This window comes from Dinoponera quadriceps, unplaced genomic scaffold (genome assembly GCF_001313825.1).
Source record: "Dinoponera quadriceps isolate SergipeBrazil2010 unplaced genomic scaffold, ASM131382v1 scaffold555, whole genome shotgun sequence".
Taxonomy (NCBI): Eukaryota; Metazoa; Arthropoda; class Insecta; order Hymenoptera; family Formicidae; genus Dinoponera; species Dinoponera quadriceps.
The window spans coordinates 367,890-387,473 of record NW_014554717.1 but is presented as its reverse complement, the minus strand read 5'-3'; the positions used below and the strand labels follow the sequence as shown (position 1 = coordinate 387,473).

The 19,584-nt window shown below is 49.5% G+C and overlaps 1 protein-coding gene across 1 annotated transcript in view; it reads right to left on the bottom strand.

Moving 5' to 3' along the window:
* The window catches only part of LOC106741125 (protein dachsous), a 121,089-nt gene that overhangs the window by 69,450 nt on the left and 32,055 nt on the right, over window positions 1-19,584 (bottom strand). The gene's annotated exons all lie outside the window — the stretch shown is intronic.

Below are 19,584 nucleotides of genomic sequence, written 5' to 3'. Positions count from 1 at the left end.
CGAAAAACCAAGTCAAGTCCGGTGGCTCGAGCGATCTCCCTGGAAGTTTGTCCCGCGGTGCCGCGATGGATTAACCGGCCGTTGAAATTTATCGATTCCATTTGTCTGTCCCCCGCTTTCTTTTTGCGCCGCAATAAAACGACACGCGGATGACGAAGGGCGCGATGTCGTCGCGCCTCCCCGAAGGCGGAATCCACCCGGGCGAAGCACTTTGTTTAATTTCGCCCGGCGTTCCTGAAACGGGATACCCGCGGATCGCCGGGGAGGTGGTCCATTCGTAATCTGGGCCCAGTGACTAATTTGCAAGGCGAGCCTTTCCTTGCCCTCCCCCGGAGGAGGACCCGAAGACGTTACCGCGACGGACGGACGTGGGGGCGGTGATGGACGCCTCGGTGCTCCCAGCGCCTGTGATTTATGCGACGATTCATGGCCACCCACCCACCCCCGTGGCCCCGATGTAATACAAGTTACGAGATTTCGTCGACGGTCGTTAACGGAAATGCCTCCCCATTTTTTCCCCGCCTCGCGAGACGCCTCGCGAGACGTCTCTCCGTCCGAGGACTATTTTCACCGTCGGACTTGTCCTCGTCTCCACCCTTGTTTCTCACGCGAAGGCGCGACCGAATTGCACAGTTAAATGAAACTTTCGCTCTGTAATTGCGCGTACACACTGCTCGAGTACGCTGCTGAATTCTGTGCTGAAAGAAAAGCGAGTCGAGAGTGGGTCCGGCGTGAAGATAATGATTAACGTTGACGAACCAGCTGCCGCCCATCGGCGCGAATACTCCGATAGGACTCCTGCGTGTGTGAATCGCAGGTTTAAATAGTACTTTCCTCGGGGCGACGCGATAACGTTCCGCGATTTATCACACCTGGCCGGGACACAGGGCGCGAGCGATTTCTAATTTTTGCGCCGGGCGCTCCGGCACAACGAGTCTCGGTAATGCGCTACCCGATCGACAGATTACGATCGATCGGCCGATCCGGTAATTGCCGGCGCAATCGGTCGAGCGCGGATTAAGGCGACGGGAAGGGAGAGAAAACGAGACAGGGAGGGTAGGCACTCGTAAATTTACCACGGCACGGGACGTAATTTGCAGGGTGTAGTGGTAGTCGTCTCGTGCGCCAGTCGTCGGAAACTCTCGACGCAGAAGAAACTGAGACGCGAGTCCCGACCGGTAATGAACCCCTTAACCCAGCCAGAGTTGCCTTAATGACAGTTTAAAGTTTCTTCTCGCGTTCGAGGTATCGCGCCGGCCATCTAGCCGTGATCCGAGAGTACTCGGGAGGGAACTGTTCCGCCCATGTTGAACGGGAACGTGGAATCGCGCGGCCTGATCGCGCGAGCCGATGATCGATTACTTCGTTACGACGCGGCCGCTTGATTTGTCGCGATAAGACGCCGTTTGTCGCGCGCGTCCGATCGCTCGCGAAACTATAACGGTAATGATAATTAACGCGAGTCACTCTCGCGCGTTTATCTCCTCGCGGAGGAACGTGGCTACATTTCACCGCTGAATTAAGCGGTTACAGAAACTCGCGAGCGGAGTAATCCTCTCCAACCGGCGCGCCGCCGCATGTTCCCCCCCTTTTTCCCTCACCGCACGGAGCTGCGATATTTTTTTTCTTCGCAGAGCTTTTCGCGATTAATTGCATGCCTGATGACGGTTTTGAATGAGGGGAGGTAAGAACGCGCGGGAAGAAATTAAATTTGCTATCTGCCAGGCAATAATATTCTCTACTCGGAAACAATGTACGAGTCGTGAGAATCGTAGGGAGGGCGCGTCGAAAGAACAAGATTGCAATCTTGAGCTACAATTAAGGAGGTCGGGGCGGTTCGCGCGGAGAAAATATTCCTTTCCACGTAGGCGGATCGCGCGCGCTAACGGATCGCATAGGCGGACTAGAATAGGGCTCCTGAAAGCCGATAAATCGGCGCGTATTCTCGTCCGCGTTTGTCATTACCTCGGCCGATCTGATAGCGCCGAACGGAACGAGCGCTTATAATGAGAAACAACGAAATTATAGCGCGGACGTATTATGTTGTATTAGCCGCTACACCTGTGTATTTTATCGGTATTTATCGGCCGATCGTGGAGAAGCACGCGAGAGAATTATAAAAAAAAAAAAAAAAGTTACGACACTCGCGTCTCTTCCATAATACGCTCCGTGCGCGCTTAATAAACCGGCTGCTTATTAATATCTTCAAAGCGCTTCGCAGCCGATTTAAGACCGCTATTCTCGAGTGCGTGTGAGAATTACCATAATAGAAGCCTAATTTGCAACAACATCCTCGCGTGTTATAATATCCATCGCGATTTTTCCAGCATAGTTAACGCATCTATCCGACCTACGAACAGAAGGGCTTCGAAAGGAAGAGGCGCGCCGGCCATCGCGAAAGGAGGTGAGGAAGGTGAGAGAGAGAGAGAGAGAGAGATAAAAAGCCAACGTCGTTGCCACGGGTAGAGGCAGGACGGAGGATAATAAAGCAGGAGTCCGCGAGGAATGATTTAGTGGCAAGCGGTCGAATAACTTTCCCGCCAACACTGTTGCCACCTTGAAGCGGCGAATGCGCTCTTCTCGAGGCTCGAGCGGCGCGCCGGGCACGTCGCTAACTCGGGAGGGAAGCGAGGGGAGAAAAAAAGGGGCGAGAGTTGGTGCGGAAGGAGGGAAATTTGTTGGGCCATGCGCGCGGGACCTCCTCTCAAAACGAGGCGCGGGAGGTAGAACCTCGACATCGGCTGCTTCTTCTTTCCGATGAAGGAAAAAAGGAAGAGGAAGGAACCGCATCGTACGAGAGCGTAAGACAAAGCGACGAGGTAATGTCGAGGTGGAAAGAAACTTCGCCGCTTCGCTGCTCCACCCAGACAATCATGCTAATGAATTACTGCCGTGCAATATCGGTGCTGATATATCCAACTGATTTGGGTCCGCACCGGAGCCTCCTTTCCATACGATAGCGACACGATAGCGCGTCCGACTACACGGCACCTGACTTTCGCTGTCTCTACTTGCGCCACTACCTCCTTAAGATCACTTCTTTCCTCGCTTCCCACCGGGCTACGCCTCGTCATTACGTCTCATTGTTCTACCGTATCGAATTGCGAACGGAAACTTGCTTTTCAAGGGATTTTTCCAAGGGATTCTCTTGCCACCTCCCGACGACCGATACTGCGCAAAGGACGTCCCGACGTTTTCCATGCTACCCGGCGAAAGGACTCGGCGAAGAGCAACAATATACGCGCGCCGCGGTACACGAGATCGCGGAGTGTATTAAATCGCGAGCAGTCTTACCTGCTATTCCGCCGCACGAGAGAGCGAGAGTACAACACCGCGTGATGCATTGTTCCGCTCGTTTTGTTGCGGCCCGACCTTGCGAGGAATATCGATTTCAATCGGCGTGTATGCGGAATACAATCCGATGCGGATTCCCTTCGGTAAGACGGACCGGCGCCGCAGCTACGAGGATCGTACATACACAGCAATGCTCTTTGTTCGCCCCGAGAGAAAACCGCCTAGATTCCTCGAGCGCACGATCGAAATGACGCTTTTTCCGAACCCCTCCGCGTTTCACGCTCGAACTCGTTATGCAATAACGTTGTATCGCTATAAATTCTTCCACGTTCAAAGCTACTTATAACAGATACTAACAACTTTTTTTCCTATTTACTTAAAACATACAAGTTTAAAAAGTCAAACTACACCACCATCCCCCCACCTCTAATTTCATACTTTCGATATTATCTCGATAATTCTACCGAAAATACAAACAAAATAAAGATAGATAATTTTATGATTTTTTAATGTAAAATACTACTCAATATTTAGTCTGTTTAATTCGGCAACTTTGACCAGAAGTTTTTATTTGTGAAATTCGACGTGCCTGATTTTTCCAATTCATACACACCCTCTCCCTCGTTAGAAGGTCAAGAAACAATTTCTCGTGAAAAAATACAAATTTGATTAATTTTAGAATTTATAAAAACCACTCAGAATGCTTCTTCCTTTCCCTGCCCCATGTAATGAATACAAGAGGTGAAGAACGATCATTGATAACAAAGTTCTCGAAACGACTCGAGAGAGCTCGTCGTCATCACGTTCAAGGAAGAAAGCTTTGCTCCTCATCGTGGTTGGAGTGTTACTCTCATTTCCGTCTTGGAAAGAGAGTGGTGCGCGCGTCTAACAAGATTTAAAAGACCTGCTTCTACAGAAATGATCCTGTGAAACCGATCAAATTTTCCTTGCAAATACACCTCTATATGTATACTTCTATGGCAACCTTTTACTGCGAGAGAACCACTTGGTAGCGTAGCCATCTAGCGACTACCAACATAATTTCAAATGACTTGGTTTATCTACTAGAGAAGAAATCGATAACACTATCGATTATTATCGACAGTTTCAGTTATTAGAAACTATCGATGTTTTTCCTACGACTATCGATATTTTCCGACTATCGATTTTTGTTTCTTATTGCATATTTATAAATGTCGTCATTTCGTTGTCATTAATAAGACATTAGTAATACTTTTAGTGTTAATTATTGGAAACAATGTCAGGTATCGTCAGTGGTACAATACACAAAATGATTACCTCTTGATTTACGATCAGTGTCGGCAACGTTAGTTTGACTTTAATCTCAAGACAACTTTCGTTCAACCTTCGTCCCTCCGTCAGTCAGGAGCAGGTAGAGAAAAGAGGGATCCCTTAACCTTCTCACGATGGTGCGGAGTTGACCGCCAGTATATTACCATTGTACCGGAAAATGGGCGTGTATATTACATGGCGAACATAGTTTTTGTTAATGCAGGTAGATCAAGTCTTTTGAAATTATGTTGGTGGTCGCTAGATGGCTATGCTACCAAGTAGTTCTCTCGCAGTAAAAGGTTGCCATAGAAATATACATATAGAGGTGTATCTGCAAGGAAAAGTTGATCGGTTTCTCAGGATCATTTCTGTAGAAGCAGGTCTTTCAAATCTTGTTAGACGCGCGCACCACTCTCTTTCCAAGACGGAAATGAGAGTAACACTCCAACCACGATGAGGAGCAAAGCTTTCTTCCTTGAGCGTGATGACGACGAGCTCTCTCGAGTCGTTTCGAGAACTTTGTTATCAATGATCGTTCTTCACCTCTTGTATTCATTACATGGGGCAGGGAAAGGAAGAAGCATTCTGAGTGGTTTTTATAAATTCTAAAATTAATCAAATTTGTATTTTTTCAAAATTGTTTCTCGACCTGTGAGTAGGAGAGGGATAAGTTGAAAAAATCTGGAACGTCAATTTCGCAAATTTAGTAGACGTCGAATACTGGGCATATTTGTGCAGAAGATCCATTATAATGCAGCTTATTTTCTAAGCATAGATGAAATAATTATCGATGGTTACGACTATCGATAGTTTTCCTCTACTACCTATACTGACAAAAAGTATGTCGTCTGTCATAAATAATGTCCATTTTTCCGCACAGCGGTAGCATAGTGGCGATCAATTCCGCGAAAAAACGTTAGGGAACTCTTCTCTACTTCTGCTTCTGACTGACGGAGAGACGAGGGAGATCGGTTGAACGAAGGTTGTCTTGAGATTAAAGTCAAACTAACGTTGCCGACGCCCGTCGTAAATCAAGAGTTAACTCACTGTGTATCGTATTACTTACAATACACGACATCACTTCCAATATTTAACAAAGCGAGGAGGGAGGAATCATACCCTCCCGCGCGTACATCGTGTACGCATTTTACAATCGTTTAAAGTGGCCTTAAATCTCCCAGCGGCCGCAAGTACAAGCGTGTAATATAAATAATCTGAATGTCCGTCCACGATCAGATAATCGTATTAAAGTGCGCAACGCGCTGGAAGCCCCCCCGCGTGTTCTACGCGTCGAAACCCTTCCCGCGTACCGTCCTCTTTCCACCTCATCGGGGAAAGAAAGAGAAGGTGAAAGACGATCGGAAACCATCTCCGTCGTCGTGGTGGTCGGAGTATCGCGCTCGTTGTCAGTTGGGGTCCCGCGTTCGTTCGTTCGTTCGTTCGTTCATTCGTTCGTTCGCCAGGACCGCGAGGAGAACGGGCACGAGTCCTCGCTACGTGGTATACACCAGCAGAGGAGAAACCCGAGAGAAGAGGAGAGGAAAGGAGAGGACCGGCTGTATGTGCGGTGGCTGTCTACACCGGTTATAAAATACGGTGCCTCGGAAGGCTCTCAGCATGCTCGCGCCTCTGCCTTTAAGGATGGCGCGCGAACCTTCTTCCTCAGCCCCTTGCTCCCCTCCCCCTCCAACCCCTTTAACGTTCTCTTAAGCCGCGTTCAGTCAAAGTAGCGAATTTATTTACTTAATTGTTACAGCCGGAGTAGCAGGTGTCGGTGTTGGCTCTTAGAAACGCACCGATGGGATCGTAATCACGTTGCTTGCGCCAGGTGCTTCGTCTCAATTCTTATCTGTCGAAGAATACATTGCGCTACAGGTTCGAAGGATACGAGTCGCTTCAGTCTATCTTCTTATTGAGGACTGTTAGAAATCGCGGACGGATTTTATCTTTCACTTCTCCCTCCTCTTGCGGATTTGATTTAGAGAAAACCGCCTAGATTCCTCGAGCGCACGATCGAAATGACGCTTTTTCCGAACCTGACATTGTTTCCAACAATTAAAACTAAAAGTATTACTAATGTCTTATTAATGACAACGAAATGACGACATTTATAAATATGCGATAAGAAACAAAAATCGATAGTCGGAAAATATCGATAGTCGTAGGAAAAACATCGATAGTCGTAGGAAAAACATCGATAGTTTCTAATAACTGAAACTGTCGATAATAATCGATAGTGTTATCGATTTCTTCTCTAGTAGATAAACCAAGTCATTTGAAATCATAGAGATATAAGAATAGAGGGAACAAGCCTGTAAGTGGAAGTCATAGAGGCAATGAGAGAGATGGATGCCGAGTGTCCTATCTGTCTCTTTCTAGTCACGCGCTGGGATTGGCTGCCGCGCCAACGACGATATAGATATACATTTTTCTCCATCCAATTCAAAGAAACTGTCATTGCTAAAATGATCACTGCAAATATATGCTGTTTTCACTTCCAAATACAAAGGTAGTTGAAGTATATTCAACCATTTAAGCCTTATATCTACATCCTTCGGTAGCCTAAAACATTTACATATATTTTTAAATGTGGGAAAAAATAACATATAATTATTTGAGGTTACGTATTTGTACTTTCTTACGAGTGAAAACTGCGGTTACATCCAGGATAAGACTCCGTCTTGCATTTCAAACAATCCCTCACTTTTAAACAAATCGCGTCCAATTATTATTTTGTTAACGTTCGAATATTTAACGAATTTTAATTCTACACACATGTGCACGCATATTTACAAAACGAAATTTTAGTCTGCTTTCTCCCCTCCTGACGTCGCGTGGTCGTCTTGGCGGCTCATTGTAACAACCAATCACAGCGCTCGACTAGAAAGAGACAGATAGGACACTCGGCATCCATCTCTCTCTTGACCTCTATCACTACCACTTACAGGTAGCATATATCCCTTGTTCCCTCTATTCTTATATCTCTATGTTTGAAATTATGTTGGTAGTCGCTAGATGGCTATGCTACCAAGTGGTTCTCTCGCAGTAAAAGGTTGCCATAGAAGTATACATATAGAGGTGTATCTGCAAGGAAAAGTTGATCGGTTTCTCAGGATCATTTCTGTAGAAGCAGGTCTTTCAAATCTTGTTAGACGCGCGCACCACTCTCTTTCCAAGACGGAAATGAGAGTAACACTCCAACCACGATGAGGAGCAAAGCTTTCTTCCTTGAGCGTGATGACGACGAGCTCTCTCGAGTCGTTTCGAGAACTTTGTTATCAATGATCGTTCTTCACCTCTTGTATTCATTACATGGGGCAGGGAAAGGAAGAAGCATTCTGAGTGGTTTTTATAAATTCTAAAATTAATCAAATTTGTATTTCTTCACGAGAAATTGTTTCTTGACTTTCAAACGAGGGCAGGTGGTATGATGAATTGGAAAAATCAGGGACGTCGAATTTCACAAATAAACTTCTCGATTTTTCTCGACGGAACCCAAACATATTCTCAGCGTCCTCGACCTCTCACCATTGCGCGCTATCACCCGCCGCTTCTAGCGTCGTATCCGGTCGTAGCGACCGGACGTAACGGCGGTCGCCCGCAGTCACCCGGCGTCTGAAGCGGCCGTGTCGCCATCGTGGCGCAACAAGTACAAATTGTCCGCCTGCAAAAGTTATCGCTGTAAATCGCAGATGACTCGGCGCAACGCATCTGGTATGCGGGCTTTCGCGCGGCACGACAGTGACGCAACACGCCGTCGTTGCGAGAAAACAGGTCTCGTTTGCTCCGTCGGATGATCTGGAAAATTTCCCAGGCGTGACGGGAGAATAGAATTGTCACCACGACAATACGTTAATGTCCCGAGTAAGTTTTGAGAACGGCTTTGGAATTTGACGAGAATCAAAAATCACTGAAAGCTCGAGAGAGAACGAAAACTTGCAAACAAGCAGATTTATCGGTCGGGGCGAGATTCTACATAGAAAAAAAGTGTTGGATTCAAGTAAATAATTACTTTAATATTCCTTAACAAATTTTTAACTTGGATCAAGTAATATTTACTCGACTCGAGTAGAATATTTTTCTAATAAATTATCCAAATAAAATATATTTATTTGATCCAAATAAAATTTATTCAATCTAAGTAAACATTTGCTGAGAAATATGAGAGTAAAATTATTTGCTTGAATCTAACACTTTCTTTTCTGTGCAGCCACAACGGGGACGTAAAATTATTGACACGATAATGCGATACTCCGAGTAGTGAGCTTTGAGAGCAGCTTCGAAAATTAACGAGAGTCAAAATTGAAAACTCGCGGGTGACACGGGGATATTTGTCGGTCGGAGCGAAACGTGCTCTTGCTCTTCCGCTCTTCCGATTTCTTTCGCCGCGCGCCTCGTAACGTTCGAAGAAATATGCAAGCGGAGGATGGTTCGACATGGCGACCCCCGCCGAGATGCGTTCAATGAAGAAACGGCCTCGGGGTAACGTGAAACCGTTCGCGCACACATCCAGCCACGCGGCGAAATTTTTCCAGAGCGAAACGAGCCTTTTTCTCGAGGTTCATTAGAGAAATAAGTCGTTAATCGGTGGCACGCAAGTCGTGGGGCTATTCTGGTGAAATGTATGCTGGTAATACAGTTCTTTGGCCGGCGAAAGTCGGTTTCATACAGGGCCGAACTACCTGCACAAACGGACGAAATGAAGGGCCTTTCAGGTCCCGTTTCTTCAGCTCCCATGCCCCTCAAAAGAACGTGTCGCCTCGGCGCGAACTATTCACTCCGTACAATCCGTACGTCACATCGACCATAAATTAAAAAACAAAACAGAAAAATGACAAGCTTCAATTTCTCTCGTGTTCATAAGACGACGTGTATATTTATCGTTACGATTTTTTCAGGAGAGACCTGTTTTAAAGTCCTCGCTTCGGATCTCGAAATACGAGGATGCGAGTCTGGCTTCTTCGCTGCGCCGCCGTGAGAGTTTCGCGTGCGCGTGGCAATTATTATAGGAAGTTATGAAGTTCCCGTCGCGAGGCACCGCGCAGTGCTCGCAAAGAGTCTATTAACGGGCGATAATCGATCTTCCACGTAATTGCCGGACCGGTTCGCCGACGTCCGCGATCGTATTGTGTGCCTAAGCGCGATTCGTTTCGGTCTTCTCTCTCTCTCTCTCTCTCTCTCCGAGACGGCGCCCGATATCTAATCGTTCCCGTTCGCTCACTTGTTCCGTAACTTCGCAAATCCGCAGAACGATTCATTAACAGGGTACGATAAATTACCTGCCGCGCAATTGTGTGAGAACAACATCATGGTCCGCTCACATTCCACGGTGTCTACGTCGCTCGAAAATAAATACTGCTTGAGAATCGACTTTCGTAGTTTATAAAACTGAAAACCGTCACGCGCCACTTTACGTTCAATTCTGACACTCCAAGCTTGGAATCGTGGATAAATAAATGTGCAGTCGTACAAGTACGTTGATTCGTTTCGGTGGCGATAGAAAATCGTCAAGAGAACGATTTTACAGATAAAATTGCGCTTAATCTGAGCGAAGGAAGGGTCCGCAGCCGCCGTTCCTCGCCGACCACGTTTCTACGAGCGATAGAAGCGAGTCCATCCGGCCGTAACGGAGCTCCGGCGCAACATTAGTCAAACGATCTTTCGGCATTCTGCGCGCGTCAGTATTTTCCGGCGCTGTACTTGGCAGAAAGCTTGTGTTCTGCGTACGGTATCGGCCGCGGCTCCACTGCCTTGATTAATGCAAGCGATTCACGGAGTTAATGGCATCGGCTCGCAGTATTTCCGTCCGTAAGAAAAAAATATTCCTTAATATTGTATGAAATTCCCGTGCATTAAGCTTACCCGAGGGACCTCGCATTCCCCGAGGTCAACGATGCCGCGCGCGAGGCATTTACCGTGTGTACTATGCCGCGGTCGCGGGCCTCGCTTACGATGCGGCGATATTTCATACGATTATCCTTCACATCGTTGGGTCACTAAATCACTCCCGCAAACGCGGCACAGCGTATCCCACCACTCGAGCGGCGCCCGTACACACAATCGCGCCCACGGCGATCCGCGAAACCTCCGGGCGAACTGGAGCAATCCCTCCCAGGGTGGACGCCGGGCGGCGAGCTTAACTCGCCGAAGAAGCTCGTGTTGCCGCGCGCGTCGCCGGCGCGCCGATAGCAGCGCGGCAGGAGAGAGTTTATCGCGCCCGATTACTTTCGCTCCGCCGGCAGCGTCCGTCGGAGCTCGCCACGCGTCGACCTTCGTGGCCGACCTTCACGCCCGACTACCACCGTAGAGAATTAGAAAATCATCGCGCGCAGAAAATCACCGGGTAAATTAATCTCACGCGCGACACGCCTCTCTCTCTCTCTCTCGCCTACTTGCACACCGGCCGATTCGTCTCGCCCCTTTCAATTATTCATCGCGGCGTCCCCCGCGAAATCCGGTCATCCGCGCGCGTTCTCAGACATTTTTTCCAGCCGGCGGTATCCTGAACCGCGTCCGGGTCTCCCTTGACTCGCGTTCTTCGCGCCACCCCGTGATACCCCGACAGTGATATCCGAGGGTTTTTCTCTTCCCGTCCTCGGCTACCAGCCCCCCGTCGTCGTCGCCGCTCGTGCTTTCCGTTGGTCGTGCGTGCGACGCGGCCCACCGCTTTTTGCGCGCGCGAGCTCGACAGATAGAGCTGTTCCTCGAATAAGCCGGGAAGCCATCCCCGGCATTCGCGGCTCGCCGGCACGCTGACGGACTGACAGACGTCGTCCGGCTCAGTCTGTCGCGGACATTCGCCATGGACCTTTCATTCTTCCTTCCTTCCTTCCTGTCACCGGAATTCCTTCTCCTCGTCGCTTCCTCTCGACTGTCCTCGCGATGTATCATCGCGAAATGTCGCGAGTATCGTACGAGAAGGACTTCGCGAATTTACTCTGGCTCAAATGAGAGGGGCGGGATTTCATAATTTTTCTCGTTATTCTATTAATTCTTTCAATGCGTACGATGGATATATCCGTCGCGCAAAAGCAGCTTCTCAATTGCATACATCATATATGTACGTCGTGGAAAATCGCTCGCCATTTGCGGCCGCTGTATATGTATACGGAGAAAATGTTGCGGGGAAAAATTATAACATAATAATTATAAAATAATGCAAAATTTTTTAATGCTCAATCATGACGAAATCGTGACTGGAATTATTGTGTGCGTCGTAATCTTTAATGGCGTGTACAACGAAATACCTCGAGTCGAAATTTTGGTTCTACATTAAGTCTTCAAAGGTCTTCTATTGTGCTCCTTTGATGCTACAATTGGGATATGATTTCAGTTTCCTCCACTTGAAGACTTAACGCGAAACTAAGTAGATTTAATGTAAGTCTAACATTTCGACTGGGGACATCAAATGAAAAATTACAACATACGTCATAATTTCGATTATAATTCCGGTATGATCCGGCATTACAAATTTCTATACAATAATTTTTATACCGTAATTTTTACTACAATATTTTCCCCGTATGCTGCACCTCGTTTGGATCTTTCGGTTAAAATTTCCCTTACTGTATCATTCCGTCTCAGTGTCACACAATTGAATATTGTGTCGCACATACTTTTGGTTGTGCGCGCGCGCCGCAATGTTCGGGATTAATTAGAGAAACCGACGAGAAATGGTCACGATACAACATCACGACAGCCGATAGCCGCGGCGATCCGATCGAATCCGCCTGAGCGTGACTCTGCGCACCGAGCTTTGCTCCGCGCGATTCACTGAGGAAGAGGTATGCGTTACAGTTCCAGAAAACGCTATCACGCCCGCGCTGTGCATCCATTCCCGGCGACGACGTACGTGAGCGCGTGCTTAAAATTCTCGTCATTTGCACATAAGGGGCCCTAATTGCGCAACCGACGCGATGCGCCGGGCGCGATGAACACGCAAGAGAGAGAGAGAGAGAGAGAAAGAGGGACGCGCTATCTGCGCGGTCGCTCCGAACCGGAAGTTTCGTGGGTGGATCGCGGGAGTACCGCGCGACCCTTTGTCACGCGAATTGACATGCAGGTACGATGCCCGGGTAGCCGTCACGTGAGTCACCGCGGGTGTGCGGCCGCACAATTAGCCGGCTCCGTAGTCCGTTTGCATAAATAAATATGCGCGTGTTTGCCGCCTCGCCCTCTCCGCACACGAATCCTGCCCTCTTTCTCGCTCGCGCGCATCGCGGTGTGAGCTTCTCTCCTGCGATCCTCTCGTACCCCTCGGACGAGTTGCATACACACTTGTACGAGCGTGCGCGCGGTTTGAACACGTAGGCCGTAAGTAGACGGTGAAAAATCGCGAGGAACAGCGGGAGCGAGAGAGAGAGAGAGAGAGAGAGAGAAAGAGCCGAGAGGGAAACGGGCAGCTGGAAAAACGACGAGCAGGAGCGACGAACGCGTTCAACCGGGTACCGTAATCCCAAATAAACGCGGCGAAACTCGTTGGAGATGGACTCGTCGCGGATGCGTGGATCTCCCGTCGGGGTCTCGCTCAAAGACAGAATCAGTTTCAAACGACTTGGAAAAGTTCGAAAGCGCGCATGATTAACGGAGGTCGCGCGTTGCACCCTTTCGCGCGTCATGTTTAATTTAAATCATCATAACGGTGACCCGGTAACAATCTTTCACACGCGCTTTGCGGAATGACTTATCCGAATCCCTCGATTGATCGCGAGTCTTAGTATCCTCGCTCCCGCTCGGTATTCCGCTTTCCGGAACGGGGCCAAAGCACACATCGCAAGAAAATGATCATGCTCGAGAGTGTCGTGAATATACCGGGGCCCGTTTCAGAGTGAGGTTACAGCCGGTGTACACGACGTACGGTACTAAACGTCGTGCCGAAGCCGGCCACGATGCTTTACATACGAGCTCGCAAGAGTGGCGCGGTAAAAGTAACCGCGCGGAAGAGGGGCCGAAGGAGAAGTCGGCACAATGCTACCAACCCGACGAACTCTATAGAACCGTCACTCACCGTTGCCTGAAGAGTCGGCAGTGAGAGGCAACGCGTCTTCCCCTTTCCTCCTCCTCTTCTTCTGCATCTTCTTCTTCTTCCTCCACTACTACACCGTTCACTTTTCTCGCTCCCTCGCCGCGTCCCGACGTCTACCTCGGCTCCTTTGCCATTTTTTCTCATGTTCGCCACACGACGAGGTGCGACGGCCACGTCGATGTTGATTTTCTATGCGACTAGCGGGCAATATCGAGACGGACAGACTCGTCGACAGACGCACGTTCGGCCGATAGGCCGCGCGCGTGGAAACGACCGGTTCTCAATCGGACGGTAATCGTGCGAACGCGAGAATCTCGCTGATGACTATTTGATCCTGCCGAGAGGGCGGTATGCGCTCTTTCGTCTCGCGTTTATCATCGTCCCGATCAGACGCGGCGTCGTCGATGATGTTAGATCGATGTCGACTACGTTACGTCTCGGTACAAGGAAAAATGGAGATTTAAGTGATTCCGTCTCCGTACAAAATCCCAAGGCGAACGGTTTCGGCGGGCTTCCGGATGCTGATTAATGAAATCGTCAGAATTAATTTTCATTAATTCCCTCGCAACGTCTTCCCCACGAAACATATTCAAATCGACCCGCCGTCGCGAGCCGCTTGCCCGTTTCTGGAAGAACCTGTACGGGCCTCCTCTTAACCTTTGCTCTCTCGGGGTGCGTGTTTTCACAGTGGACCAGCAAGCCGAGAGCCGAGTCGAACGGGGCCCCCGGCGGGTCGCTGGCCGGTAATTGCGATGAGATATGGCGGCCACTTCTCATTAAAATAGTTTAATATATATTTGTCAAGTTATCGCGCGCGCGCGCGCGCCGCGACGTATGTCCGACCATTCGTTATCGCCTTTCGTCCAAGCCCCTGTGTTCCAACGAGGGGGAGTTCGTCGTCAAGAGGAGCGGNTTGTAGGGGGGGGGGGGATGCGGAGTTTATTTTTCGTGAATTCGGCATCCGGCTAATAGCGTGCGTTTGTCTCGTTGTCACCGGTCGCAGAGGCTCGTAGAAACGCGGCCGTGAACGAGCGCGAGCGAGCGAGCGTGTCACTCTCAAAAGAGAGAGATCGACATCGAATCTTATTGGTTGCGTTCGGCAGAAAAAGCAGCTAGTAACCGCTTTTCACTTTGCTTCGCAGCTTTGTTATCAGGTTTTCCGCTGAACGACACTTAACGACAATTTACACTGCTCCAACAATGTCTACTAAGCGGTCCAGCGTGTTAAAAGTATGCTGGACAAAATGACGACCGCACCTGGTAAGCACCTTGAAAAAGTAAGTCCGCTGCAGTCGTCCAACAGAAAATTTTACAACAGTCGCCAAGTTTCCGGCAGTACAACGCAGAGCGCTCATTAAATTGCTTTTTCTTTTCTTAGTAGCTCACAAATTCGCCTTTCCCGCGCGAAGCTGAAATAAAAAAAAAGGCGGTCTTCTCGCGCCCGAAACAGCAGACAAGTGATGTTCGTGAATCGTGTGCAAAGAATCGTGTACGAAGATCGCGTATCAGCGGGTATACATCGAGTGTCGCGAGATTCCGCTTTATTAAGGCGAAAAACAAGGAGAATGTTGAACGTTCCGTCGAGGGCGCAGCGTAAGGGCGAACAGGAAGAGACAGAGACGGATTGCCCCGAGGTTCTCGACTCTCCTCGAGAGGGGCCAGTTTATAATTATTCGGCAACCGCCCACGCGCAGATCGATCTCCTCGTGTCCCAACTGGCCGTTCCACCGGCGCGCCGTTGGATTCCGCGTTCCGCGAGGAGCCTTGCCCGGGCCGAACGGCTTCCTCCCTATCTCTGCCGTCTTCCGCGCGCGGCGGGCCTCCTCCGCGGCGAACTCCCTCGTGGGGAAGGAGAGCTGCAACGCCACCGGCGGGACTCTCCGACGGGTTAAGAGAAAGGTCGTCGATTAAGATAGCTGTCTTCTCTGCGCCTTCTATAGTCTTCTGCCTCTCGCTAGAGCCTCCCTCTTCCCTCCGTCCGACTTCCTCCTCGCTTTCGACCTCGCAGTCGTCGGCTTCTCGCCCGTCTCAATAGAATACGCGGTCCGACGACACGCCGCGGCTACCCGCGTCCTTTCCTGCGTTCTTCACCCTCGATCGACTCGCCGTCGACGGGAAGCACGATCGGCTTTTGCCACACGCCGACGCTCGGCGACTTTCGCGGCGCGGAATCGCGGACGTATTTCCCGCGAAATCCGCCATCGCCGGTGAGTAACCGCCGATAACTCCGAACTTGAATATACACCTCTCTCCCTCGGCGAAACCGGGCTCTCGACAGCCCGCACCGTGCGGCGGCACCCGCCGCACTCTCGCCCGCGATCGCCGGGCGGCGGAGCCCGATATAAAAAAGGAACAGCCGGATAAACGAGATCGCAATAATCGATACACCTATCCTCGCATTAAAGGATCCCCTTGCGCCTTGTACGTCCGTCCGCGATATTATTGATCCTGCGCACGCAATCGCCCGTATCCCATTGCGATTTAATTGATCGCGCCGATTAATAATCGCGTCTCCGCGTAGCCGCGTAGGCCTTTTCTTTCTTTGCCCGCGCGAAGAGAGCGCGATCCCTTCCGCACTAAAAGTCACTTCTCTTTCTCTCCCTCTCTTTTCTCTCTCTAACTCTCTATCTCTCCTTCTTTCCCTCCCTCTGTCTCTCCTTGATCCCGCCGATCCTCCCCGCGGATGACTCTCTCTCTCTCTCTCTCGACCTGGCACCTAATATAGCGGGACGAATTTATAACAGTCGATGAACCGCGTCGCGCGTTTTATATTTTCTGGGCTCGCGCGCGCCAGCGCTCGGATGATCGAGCGCGTGCGTCCCGCGCCTTTCCGATCGCGCGTTTCGACGGTGCGTGTGCGCGTGTGTGCCGTCGGCCCGTAACGGCTTATCGTATAATGAGGACACGTTTGTAATCGATATTTCACATTGGCCGAAATATCCGGCCGCCGAGCACGTCCCTTCGGCCCTCGTATTCTCTCACTTCTGCTTAATACCGCGGAAATGAAAGAGTGATGATGATAATAATAATATATTTATCGAGGAGGTGGGCGAGTCTCTCTCGGAATTTCTCGGAAACCGACGCTGAGAGAAGCACGAAAATCGGAGGAACGCCGACACGCTAACAACGTCGCGAACACGAGGAACAGTATAAATCGCAATTCAGCGTGCTCGGGAGAACTGCAATCTGAATAATAATAACGCTGGGGAGACGCAAGTGCAACGATAACGCGTTTAAACGGATACAAATAAGCCGATCTGCGCGAGGATCGAGGGATCGGCGCGAGAGTGCGTTTCGCGTAGAAACCGCCTCGGGGCGCGCTCGCTCGTCTCTAAAGCGCTCGAGTTCATCGACGAGTAGAACGGCGACCGAGAAATCCGCGAGATTAATGGGACCGCGAGAAACCTGATTCGCATTTTTGTTGCCGGCGGACCGGCAACGAAGAGTTCTGCTCCCGCCGCGAATCACGAGGTTTATCCTGGCGACGGCGCTCTCTCGCACAGGCGGTAACGAACACCAAGTGCGTGCAGCGTGCGTCCGTAGGAAAAGGAGAGGGATATCCAGAACGATCGTCTCGGCGTTCTCTATCGCCGACTAAATTTATCCCGAGGTTGACCGAACCGCTTCATCGAGCCGCTCGTTATAAAAGCGCGGATACACGCGGATACGTCGTACTTTATTGTTATATGTGAGACGTATCAAGCGGAGCGGCGCAACCCCGCGCGCACGCACGCACGCCTTCGTCCTTCCAACGTAATTAATTAAATACACGCAGGACTGGTCGATGCCGGAGTACGTTTTAGAAGAACGCGCGTTCCGCGAAGAAGAACGAGTCGCGGTGGGCGCCCGCTTCGTCGAGCTTCGGGCGCGAAGGCAGACCCACAAATCGATCGGTCGTTATATTCCCAGGCGACGTTAACGTCCGTCTGCGCGCCGTATGTGTAAATTATTATTTATCGGGCTCGAGTCGGGATAGTGTCTCGGTACCGGATTGAGAGGGCAAAAAAAGAGCGCACACGCATCCACACGCACAACACGCATCGCACGCACGTGTGCAATTATCGGGGCGCGCGTTTCGCATTTCTGGCGCGCGAGAGCGTTTGACAGGCGGAACGGGATTTCAATAACGGAAACGATCGCCGCGAGATCTCGCCGAGGAACGAGATCGGGAGACGAGCCAGGCGCGGCTGCACGCCGCCGCATCGTCGTCGCGCCAATTAACGCTGACAATTAACAGCTCCATTGTGCCGGCAATTACACGAAGACGAAGCAGAAGGGAGCCGCACGCGTCGGAATCTCCGCCGGCATCGCGCTTCCTCTTCCTACATACGTGCGAATCAATCGGGTCAAATCGAAGTCGCGACAATACATCGATACACAGGTTTCCAGAAGGCGTGGCCTTGCGAGGATTTTTCAGGGACACCGTGTTATCGTGTTCGCGAATCAAAATGGAATTCTCAAATTTTCTATCGCGTCGATATTCGTGGAATTTTACTTTAAGTATAATTGCTCAAATTGGCGTGTTCAAAAGAAGAATCAGTCATACACGATGAACAATGTTGTGTTAAATTTAACATATTTCACAAGTCCCAAACAGATCCGCACAAATTTTGGTTTTAATTCAACACAAGATGAATATATTGAAAAGTAACACAAATATTATGTCGAAAATTGACATAAAATTATTACATTAATCGAAAGTGAAACATAAAATGTATTACTTTAAAAGTTACACGGTTAGTTATTGAATATCGACTCAACACAAATTATATATTGAGATAACATAAACACAATATGTTAAAGTGACACACGGATATGTTAGAAACTTAACAATTTTTACAAAGATCAGTTTTAACATAAGTACAAAATCTTTTTTACTATGTAGGAGCCAAAAGGAGAATCAACTGGTTTCATTGTTACTTCATTTAAATTTATTAGTCGTTCGAATTAAAATGCTACGGCTAACAACATAATTGTACCTTGCAGCTGATGCGTTTTATCTTTAATAACTGATGTTGTTCCTACCGTAACTAAATTTATTAAATTAAACTAAATTTATTAGCTACGGTAACAACGCCATCAGCCGCCCCCACTTTAATGAATTCTTCCTCCGAATGGAGAAAAGGGATGAAAAGTATAAATTATTGTACAATAATGTAGTTAACGATCGTTCAGTTGTATTCTCGACGTCGGATTCGCGAAATTCGATCGAGCGCGGTCGACGATCCTCTCCTCCGGACGCGGAAGGCCATACGCCTATCTATGATTAGGGAAGTGGACGATAGAAGGGAAGCCGGAGTCTCTACCAGGACGATAAGTTATCTTAATTGATTACCGTGCCATTCGACAGCAATATGCTGACTCCTATTACCGAGGCGCGTTCACGTTCAGCTCGAGCCGGCGCGATAATATTCTGTTAATTCGAGCCCATAGGCGTTAATGGCGTTAACCTTGTCTTGATGAGCGATGCCGTGATTAACGGCGCTACTCAGGCAGATTCGTCGGTCGGATAAAGTCGAAAAGCCTCGATCGTCCCCCATACCGTCGCCCCGATCTGCGTTCGGCTCCGCTCGATCCAGCGCGCGAACGCAGCTTCCTTGATCCTCGTTCTCGCATCCGGTTGATATCTCGCCGCATCGTACTCGGCATGAAGACGTAACGACGGTAATTCGTCTTTGCACGGGTAATTACTCGTTAACGTTATCGCGCCCGCATCCCCCGCGTGCGTCATAACAGGGTATCCGCATCTATCCGAGAGGATGCTCTCGCAATGTTCCTGCAATTTGCCCTTATCTGAGATTACCCGAAAGTTACACACCGTAACGCTACGAACGTCCCGATAAATCGGCGATAAACGGCATCGAGCATCGTTTTACTCATGTTACGCGTTCACGGACAACAAAGAAGACGCCCGGAAGACGCCCGACGGACTTCTCGACGCACTCATCTTCGATTACGCGCGGCTGAGAAGG